Source organism: Haliotis asinina, chromosome 3 (assembly GCF_037392515.1).
Source record: "Haliotis asinina isolate JCU_RB_2024 chromosome 3, JCU_Hal_asi_v2, whole genome shotgun sequence".
Lineage (NCBI taxonomy): Eukaryota > Metazoa > Mollusca > Gastropoda > Lepetellida > Haliotidae > Haliotis > Haliotis asinina.
The window spans coordinates 66,290,831-66,300,500 of record NC_090282.1 but is presented as its reverse complement, the minus strand read 5'-3'; positions in this window follow the sequence as shown (position 1 = coordinate 66,300,500).

Genomic DNA, 9,670 nt, shown 5'->3' with positions numbered 1-9,670 from the left:
TGTGATATAACAATACAAATGTATGTAATAAAGCGGAAGAAATTAACGATTTCCTAGAGCATTTAACTGCTTATAGATACAAATAAAGGTCTACTGAGCTTGTATTGCTGTCTGTTTGGTGTGTCCATTTAGTGTGTATTCAGTCATAAATATCAGATAGATAAAACCAGGATGTTTTGTTCCCCATGTTTCGTTGGTTTGGAAAGCTCATGCAAAAAGAACACCGTCCTTGAAACACAAAATTCTTTGTTTTTCTAGATTCTTACACTATTCTTTACCTCAGTTTGATGACGGTGTAAGAACTGTGAAACTTTGCCGTTCTCCATAAAGTTGAAGGCTTCGTTATTTACTCTTATAGCTAAAATACATAGAAGTGTCATGATACGGACCTCCTGTTATCAGCGGGCCGCTGCAAATGATACCGGACCGCTCAACCCTAACGACGGGCCACCATTAGTTCTCTAGTGAAGTGATGTCATAATAGGTGAGTGGGCAGCTTTGATGCGCTGACAATACAAGATGGCGGCGTCTGACTGTATTGGCACGACAGCGTCGGCTCGAGAGATTGAAAGGGCGCTCCCTTAAACTACCGATTCGTGGAAAAATCGAAATTGACAGCGGTCTAGATGAAAAGACTCTTGATATACCCCAAATGGAGAAGAAATCAGCAAATACCCCAAAACAACCAAATGTATGGGGGACCAAGGCATCTACCGGTGAGCCTTGAAGCGAAGCCTAATTTTGTAACAGTTTTGATATAGTAAATGATGAGCCAGATAAAATCATCACGATTTGTTTTTACAAATGATATTTTCATTGCTTTATTGATTGGGCATCTCGATGTGACATAAACATTGATCTAAAATCAGTAAAAGCGGCAGAACTGACCAATATGTTGAGTACCTACAAAGAAGGCGGAGCTTCCCTCTAAAATATTATATTTCAGGATTCAGAAGCATTCAAGAGAGAGCATCTACTGACATACTCCAGTGTATTGTCAGCCAAGGTGCCTGCAAACACTTGGGTGAACCACTTGGGTAAGCCAACCTGTTGACGTGAAAGCCGAGTTTCGGTTCAAGAAAATGACTTACGGCCCATTCGACATGGGCTTGGGCTGGTAGATATTCTGGGGCAAACAAGTCAAAGCAACCCGAATTCCAGCTTTAGCAGTAATATTGGCTTTCCTACTGGTGGTAACCTTTACAATTGCACTATAAACGTTGTTGTTGGACCAAACCGAACAATGGAAACTGACGTTGTGTTGGATAATGGCGACCATAGTGTGACGTGTTGCAGGTCAAGGTCGACTATCGTCACGTTCTGTTGTCACGTCACTTGTGTTGTTCGATGACGTAATTGCATTCGGTCAGTCAACCCCGAAGTTGGCTTAGAGTAAACATAAAGTCAAATTCCTACATTGTTCCCTTTTTCTTTTCAACAAAAATTCCATGTGTTTTAACAATAAAAACGGTGTCCATGACGGTAATGCTATTTTTGAGGGCATTATCATTTGCAGAAGCCCTCGGTCTTTTTTAACTGCCCTCCTTAGTCGGGCAGCTAATGGAAGAACTAGGGCTTCTGCAAATGATAATGCCCTAAAAATGGCATTACCCTTATAAGAGTCACTACTATCTGGAATTCCGATCGGGGATTTTTCACGAAATAAATACATTCCAAATGTCCATTTGTGTAAGAATGAAGATTTTTATGTATATCAACTTCTTTACTGTGAGAGCACAGCGTTTTGGAGTTAATGCTTGTGTTCTCATAATAAAAAAGTTGATATACATAAAAATCTTCATTCTTATGTATTTCACTTCTAAATGCCCTTCAAAGACCTGTCCATTTGTGTAGTTACAAATGATTCAGTTATCTTTTCGCAATCACTAAGTTTGACAATCGGAAATTGTACGATCACAGATAGGGAAATGTTACAATGCACGAAAGGGTGTGGGGTATTCAGGTGATTATATCGTTCGCTTTTCCCACCCAAAATGGGGATCGTTTCCCCACAAGGATATAATGTGTGAAGCCCATTCCTGGTGTTCCCCGCAGTGATATTCCTGGATATTGCCCAAAGCGGCATACAATCATACTCATTGACTTATGTCAGGGTTTTCTGGCCCAGGTTCGATTATCTATAGAACTCTGTCACATAACCAGAAAGCTTCTGCATCTTGGCAATCTTCCTTTAGATGAAGATATCACGTGTAGCGAACGCACGTGCTCACGTAGGTATTGAGTACCTTGTACACTGACTAAGTACATTGTATGTACCTTTGACGCTTGAATAAAAGATCGCTTTACTGCGACGGGTTTTGACTCCTGGTGCTTCAAGCATTGATGTTGCTATTGATGTTTTCAGTAAATCGTCACAAAGGTCTGGGAATAAACCAAGGACTTCATTTCACTGTCTGTATTATGGAAACGCTCAGTTTCTAGAGTTTGAATAAGTAAAATGGTTTTTTGTACCACAGAGTACGGTTTTAATATATGATGATTACATTGCACCAAGCTTAAGGTGAAAGATGAACTTTGATGGTTCTTGCACAGATTATCAACCACCAAGTCCCAAATGAATGACTTCTAGTAGATGAAACGATGTATTTGTGTGTGAATGTGCGCGTGCGAGCGTGTGATTTGTAGGTATACTGAACCCAAAAGAAACTCCACACGTGTTACTTTATATCCCAAACATACCCATATAGAACGAAATGTGCAGTTACTGGTAAGTCTGGTTTATGGATGAGTTGAGCGTACACTGAATCAGGTTTAGGCACTATGGTGCGCTTGCTGCTCCTCCACAGACAATAGCACAATAGGACCATGTTTCATATTTCACAGGAACTAGACATCTGCCTTGGAGATTGTTATACCGCGAGTGAGTGAGTTGGGTTTTACACCACTTTTAGTAATATTAATATCCCAGCAGTCCCACGGTTTCATACACTATGCCCATGTCGGGAGACGAACAAGGGTCTTCTTCATGACTAGCCTAAGGCTACTCCACCTCGCTAACCACTAGGCTATCCCGGCGACCCCAGCACGCCGGATGTCGTTCTCGAGGGAAAATCGTACTGTTTAATAAACCCACACATAAGAAACGGTTACCTGAATCTCAGTTAAACCTGAGGACACGGAATCTTGATGAATATGAACAGACGCTGTCGCAACAATGAGCCTTTTCCAGAACTTCTTATTTACTCAAATAATTATTTGAAGATTTATTTGAAACTTAGAAGTATTTATTGATTTTGTTACACCTATCTACAAACTAAACCTCGAGTCTGATTGTTCGATAGCCATTCTAGAAGTTAATGAGTAAACAAACAACTGATTACAGCCTCTTGTTTATTACATAGAGCAGTGTTTCAGTTTAAATTCTTTCACCCTTAAGAAGCTTTCATAATGTCGTTTGCTTCATTAAACACGAGTGATATTGACATTCCACATATTAACATGAGAGGGGTATGTATTCAAAGTCTCCTGACCTTCCTCCCATGTATTGTACTTACTGCAGTCAATACCGTATTGTTGTGTATTTCCAACTGGGTGAAACAAGATAGTAGGTGTAACTTCTGTTGCAGAAGCAATGTTTGCATTAGACAAAAAGTTTGAATTTTGACCCAAATCATGAATGAAAATATCAGTTTTCATATTAGTTCAAATGTATGAAACATCTTAAAATCCGCTTTAGTAAACTTCCATTGGATGTAGATGCATTGAAGTACTGACAGTTGGGAAATTATTGCTACTACATAGATTGTGGCATAAATGACCATAATGTTTATTCATAAGAGGTGGATCAGAACAGTTCATTTCAGAGCTGAGTATGTGCCAGTTGCCAGGTGTAACCAAATATCACCACCATCATTAAATAAACGACCTCCAGCACTTTGATTATGATATAAAAACCAGTTAATGCCCACAAATGATGGTGTCAACTAATGTTTCCAACATGCAGGAAGTTGGTCAAACAGTTCGTCAAGAATGTGCAATTGGGAATGTATTGTGAAGGGAGCAACAGTTAAGTAGAATGTAACACAGCGAGCGGTCTCACGGCGGCTATGGAGATTCAGGCGTTGACAGATGCAGAAAGATATTACTCCAGTTAAACTGTGTGTCCCCCTCAACACGGCAACTAGCCTTGATACATATACTCAATCATTTCCCGAAAGTTCGGACACATGCCACCATCGCCAACACTGTAGAAATCTCTCGCTGTCTGCCGGAAGTAGCAAATAGAAAACCAAGAGCAGATAATTTCCGGAAAACCAGAATCCTAAAAGTGTTGACCATCTATTTAATGAAATGTGACCCATCGTAATTATTATTCAAAATACTAAACATTGTGATCCAATAATAATTATTACTTAATTGATAACACAATATACAGAAAATACACACTCGTAACACATACATGTGCTGGAAGTTCAAACCAGCATGGTTCCGTCATATTAATGTTGGTCATTTACAGAGTTGCAGGCGAAGGTTCGTGGTTTGTAATTTTTTGTGTTTTGAGACAAGGAAGCCTTAGGACCTAAACTCGTTGTACGGATAATACTCTGTACTTTGGTATATTTCTGTACAATGGTTACACAATTGGTATGTTGTTTTGATTTTGATTAATTTATTACGGTCAAATGCATTTCTATAACTTTCCTTTCTGTCGTGTATGAACCAGATATGTTTTGAGGAAATGCGGCAAATAGGAAAATTACAGCATATTTATTCGGTGTTGCAAGTCACTGAATAGTATGATGTAGTTCCAGAAACTGTAACAGGAGTTGACACAGAGTAGTATCATATAGCTTCAGAAACTGTAACAGGAGTTGACACAGAAGAAACCACCCACTGAATAGTATCATATAGTTCCAGAAACTGTAACATGAGTTGACACAGAATCAGCAACGTACTGAATATGATATAATATTCCAGACACCGTAACAGAAGCTGACGCAGTAACTTCAGTGACTTCAGTTAACTATGAACCTGGTGTGATCTAACTTTCTTCTCATGTTCATGTCCGATTGATCAAATTTCAGATTATATCCGTCATGTCGTACAGCCTTTGGCTGGTTGTTTAACGTCACACTCGGCAATATTCCAGCTATATGGTATCGGTCGGTATATAATCTGGTCTGGACCAGACAATCCACTGATCAACAGCATGAGTATCGGTCTACGTAATTTGACATGCGATGACATACGATCCTCTTGGTCGCCTACGTTGCTGAAGGCCAACTCGTACCTGGGTCTTCACAGGTGTGCAGTCATTGCGATAGCGGTCATCACACTTTCCACCACATCTGTGGTGACTGACCCTTATGTTGCAATATGTTGTCTCTCCAGAAATGAATAAAACGTCTTTATGGGGGTAGCTCTAAAACGTTATCACTCTTATTCATATTTGAGAGACAACGTACAATATCTAAGAATGAAGATTTTATGGATATCAACTTCTTTATATGAGAACACAACGTTTCGGAGTTAATACTTACTCCTTCATCAGGTGATTGAGAAAGGGGTACAGAGCTATATAGCTCTCATATAAAGAAGTTGATATCCATAAAATCTTCATTCTTATGCATTTCACTTCTAAATGCCCTTCAAAGACTTGAAACGTACAATGTCATGTGCAATGCATTTACTGCTGTCTGTGGTAACTTTAATTAGCTAGACAGTGTATTGTGGAAAGGAGGCACTGCGTTTGGACATTATTCGTGCATCAGTAGTATCAGTAGTATTAGTAGTATCAGTAGTATCAGTAGTATTAGTAGTATCAGTAGTGTCAGTAGTATCAGTAGTGTCAGTAGTATCAGTAGTGTCAGTAGTATCAGTAGTATTAGTAGTATCAGTAGTGTCAGTAGTATCAGCAGTATTAGTAGTATCAGTAGTGTCAGTAGTATTAGTAGTATCAGTAGTATTAGTAGTATCAGTAGTATCAGTAGTGTCAGTAGTATCAGTAGTATTAATAGTATCAGTAGTATCAGTAGTATTAGTAGTATCAGTAGTGTCAGTAGTATCAGTAGTGTCAGTAGTATTAGTAGTATTAGTAGTATCAGTAGTGTCAGTAGTATCAGCAGTATTAGTAGTATCAGTAGTGTCAGTAGTATCAGTACTATCAGTAGTATCAGTAGTATCAGCAGTATCAGTAGTATTAGTAGTATCAGTAGTATCAGTAGTATCAGTAGTATCAGTAGTGTCAGTAGTATCAGTACTATCAGTAGTATCAGTAGTATTAGTAGTATTAGTAGTGTCAGTAGTATCAGTACTATCAGTAGTATCAGTAGTATTAGAAGTATCAGTAGTATCAGTAGTATCAGTAGTATTAGTAGTATCAGTAGTGTTAGTAGTATCAGTAGTATCAGTAGTATCAGTGGTGTCAGTGGTGTCAGTAGTATCAGTAGTATCAGTAGTATTAGTAGTATCAATAGTGTCAGTAGTATCAGTACTATTAGTAGTATCAGTAGTATCAGTAGTGTCAGTAGTATCCAATTCAATAACGAACTCGAGCAAACTGGCATTACGCCAAAGAAAAAATCGCACAGACAGCGATGCCTTTATCAAACTTTTATGGCTCCTCTCATTAACATTTTAGTCGCTTGTATTTCGCTGTAGATGATGAATGTACACTTGGTGGTCTGTGTAATGGTATTTGTTTACGCTCTCTGTGCAGGCAGTATCTTCTCTGTCGGACAGTGATAGAAGCCACTTAAAAATGTATGGAGCACATAAACTCTTTTCAACTGTTTTAGTGCTCACTGTTAGTCATTCACCATACGCAGAACATGAAACCAGCAGCCAGGACCTTGCTTAAAGCCTTCCTTCACCTCCAAGCTATAATTTTCACTAATGAACGTCTTATTGAGGAAAATGTATTTAAATACAGGGGGACTAATGTACATATTGACGTTCAGTACAATCATCTTCTGACGACAATATCTGACATACCTTCTCAGGTAGAATGCGCTATCTACGTTGCAAAGAGACTTCAGTTCGTGTGGTTTGTGTACAACAAACAGGAGAAGACATGTGTCTCCAGTGAATGTTGGTCACTTCCCGTACAACAATCACAGTCATCAAACAATGTATATTACAAACAAAAAGGTGAGATGTTATGTCACTTTTATACAACATTTGTGGATATATGTAGTTTGTAAATGGCATCAGTGTCTTATCGTCTACGAGTAGGTAATGGTTAATAGTCAAACAGGTACAAATACAATATACAAATATTATTAAATTACCAGAAGGAATAATCTTCTTTCAGATCTACTGGAGTTTTCACTAGTTCTTCATTAGTTAAACAATATAACATGTCATCCGTCGTTTCATAATTGAGCATGCAGGCAAGGTTCAAATAGACACACCATTATCAACATTCTATGCGTGATTTTGAACAGTAAGCATGAACTGTCATTTGTAGAATATACTGAGTAAATGATTGTTTGAGGAAGTACACATTCTACATCATGATTCAAACAAACACCACCGCATAATAACTGCATGTACGCATCAACCCTACTATCACTAAAATAAAATACTACACAAAAATAAAGTGAACGGAATATGTACAACAATGTAAACGTAAATATGTATAGAAACGTAAATGCAAATATATCCAGCAAAGTAAACGTAAATATGTGCAGCACAGTAAACGTAAATATTAACAACAATGTAAACGTAAGTACATACAACAATGTAAGCGTAAATATGTACTGTACAACAATGTAACCTTAAACATATACAACAATGTAAACGTAAATATGTCCAACAATGACTACGTAAATATGTACATGAATGTAAACGCAAATATGCACAGCAATGTAAACGTACATATACACAACAATGTAAGCGTAAATATATACAACAATGAAAACATAAATATGCACAACAGTAAAAACGTAAATATGTACATCAATGAAAATATGTACAAGGAAAACGTAAATATTGAACGAACAATAAAGATGTGCAAAGCAAATGAACAGCAATGAAAACGTAAAAAAATGCACAAGGTAAATACAAAAGTGTACAACATTCAAATCTTAAATATGTAACCAAATGTGCAAACGTAAATATGTGCTAGATATACGTTACGTTGTAAGCCAAAAGTCACTATGTTCTGTAAACTGATTGGTTGAAAAACATGATCAAATGATATTTGATTCCCGGGAACTCCAAGACTGTACAGTACGTATTGACACGTAGAAACTTCCCAAACAATTGTTTTGTTGTGTAATCGGTGGAGGTGACATCATTCAAATCATATTGTGAGGTAAAGTTAGAATGACGTCACAAATGAGCCGCCCAGATGCTACCATGGGGACCAGCTGAAACGGGACCAGCTGATGTAAACGAGTGCAGACAGTAAAACACTTTGGTTTACTTTTTGGTTTACAATGTCGATAAATATCATGTGTTATTGAGTATTTGACGCCGTTGGGTCCAAATGCATTCCCGTGCTTCAAATACTCAATAACACCCGGAAATTGGCCAACACATGATGTTTATCTCTTAAACGTGCAACGATGAGCTAACAATTACGTCCAACCAGCAAAATGGATTGGTGACCGTAGCTAGCCGGATACTCAGTGAAGGATAGTGGGAAGCTCAAACAAATTAACAAAACCTGACACCTTAACCCTGCCAAATGTATTGTGAAGCGTGAAGCGTCACTGAAGACCATCACCATTGTCTTCTTTGAATTTTGGCATGTCTGCGGATCCGTCGTTCACACTGATTTCGACTCGGTATATGTCCTTTGCATGTCCTTTGTATGCTTTTAGCGACGTTCTTTGGGACGCGCTGTAGAGTCCTGGTAGTCTTTGTCTCTGAACAACTGTCTGCTGGTGAAGGTTTTTAGTCACATATATGTTGCGGAAATGACGTAAACTGATTTTAATTTGACGTCACAAAAAATCAGCAATTTATCATTCGAAGCGGTGAAGGTAATGCTATGGGACGGGATTTACTTTCACCTGAAAGCCTGACTATCTGAATGTGGGAAATTCGAGAATTTTTATTCTCTAGTGCTTTTACCGACTCCGGAAGTTCGCTGGTTCGATACCCGTCCGCGTCATGCCAAAAGACGTTCAAATATGGTATATCTGTTCCAATAATGGGTTAAGCAAGGACAAGTCGATTCGAAGTCAGTATAGTGTGTCTGAGTGCCCGCATAAGTCTGGGACAGTACAAACAGCCATACATACACACATGCAGGTCGTCATATGAACCAAATGTTCTCAAGTACGACTTTAAACTCTATTTCCCCTCACATCTGGTCTTTTATAACTATGTCAATATGTTCGTGACAGGGCTAAATGCCCTGAGTTTTATGGGCAGTTGTACAGCGTATAGTCCGATACAGTAAGAAATTGCCCGAAACCGAAAACTTCTCGTAAGATGAAGGTTGCTAAACTGTTAGGTTGTCTTCACAGGAAATGTCATCCAGTCATGTTCTGATGTGAAAAACGCCGATTCCATTGCCACTGATGGTGAGTACTGGATCTTCCCTGACGCGCCAACCTTCATGGGATGTCGGACCAGGATCTACTGTCACGACATGGGCACCGCATCCCCTAAAGAGTTTGTCACTTTGTCTGTCGCAAACACCGCTGTATACCCCCACCTTGGGAACCCACTGTGTACAGGTGAATCTGCTTCTTTA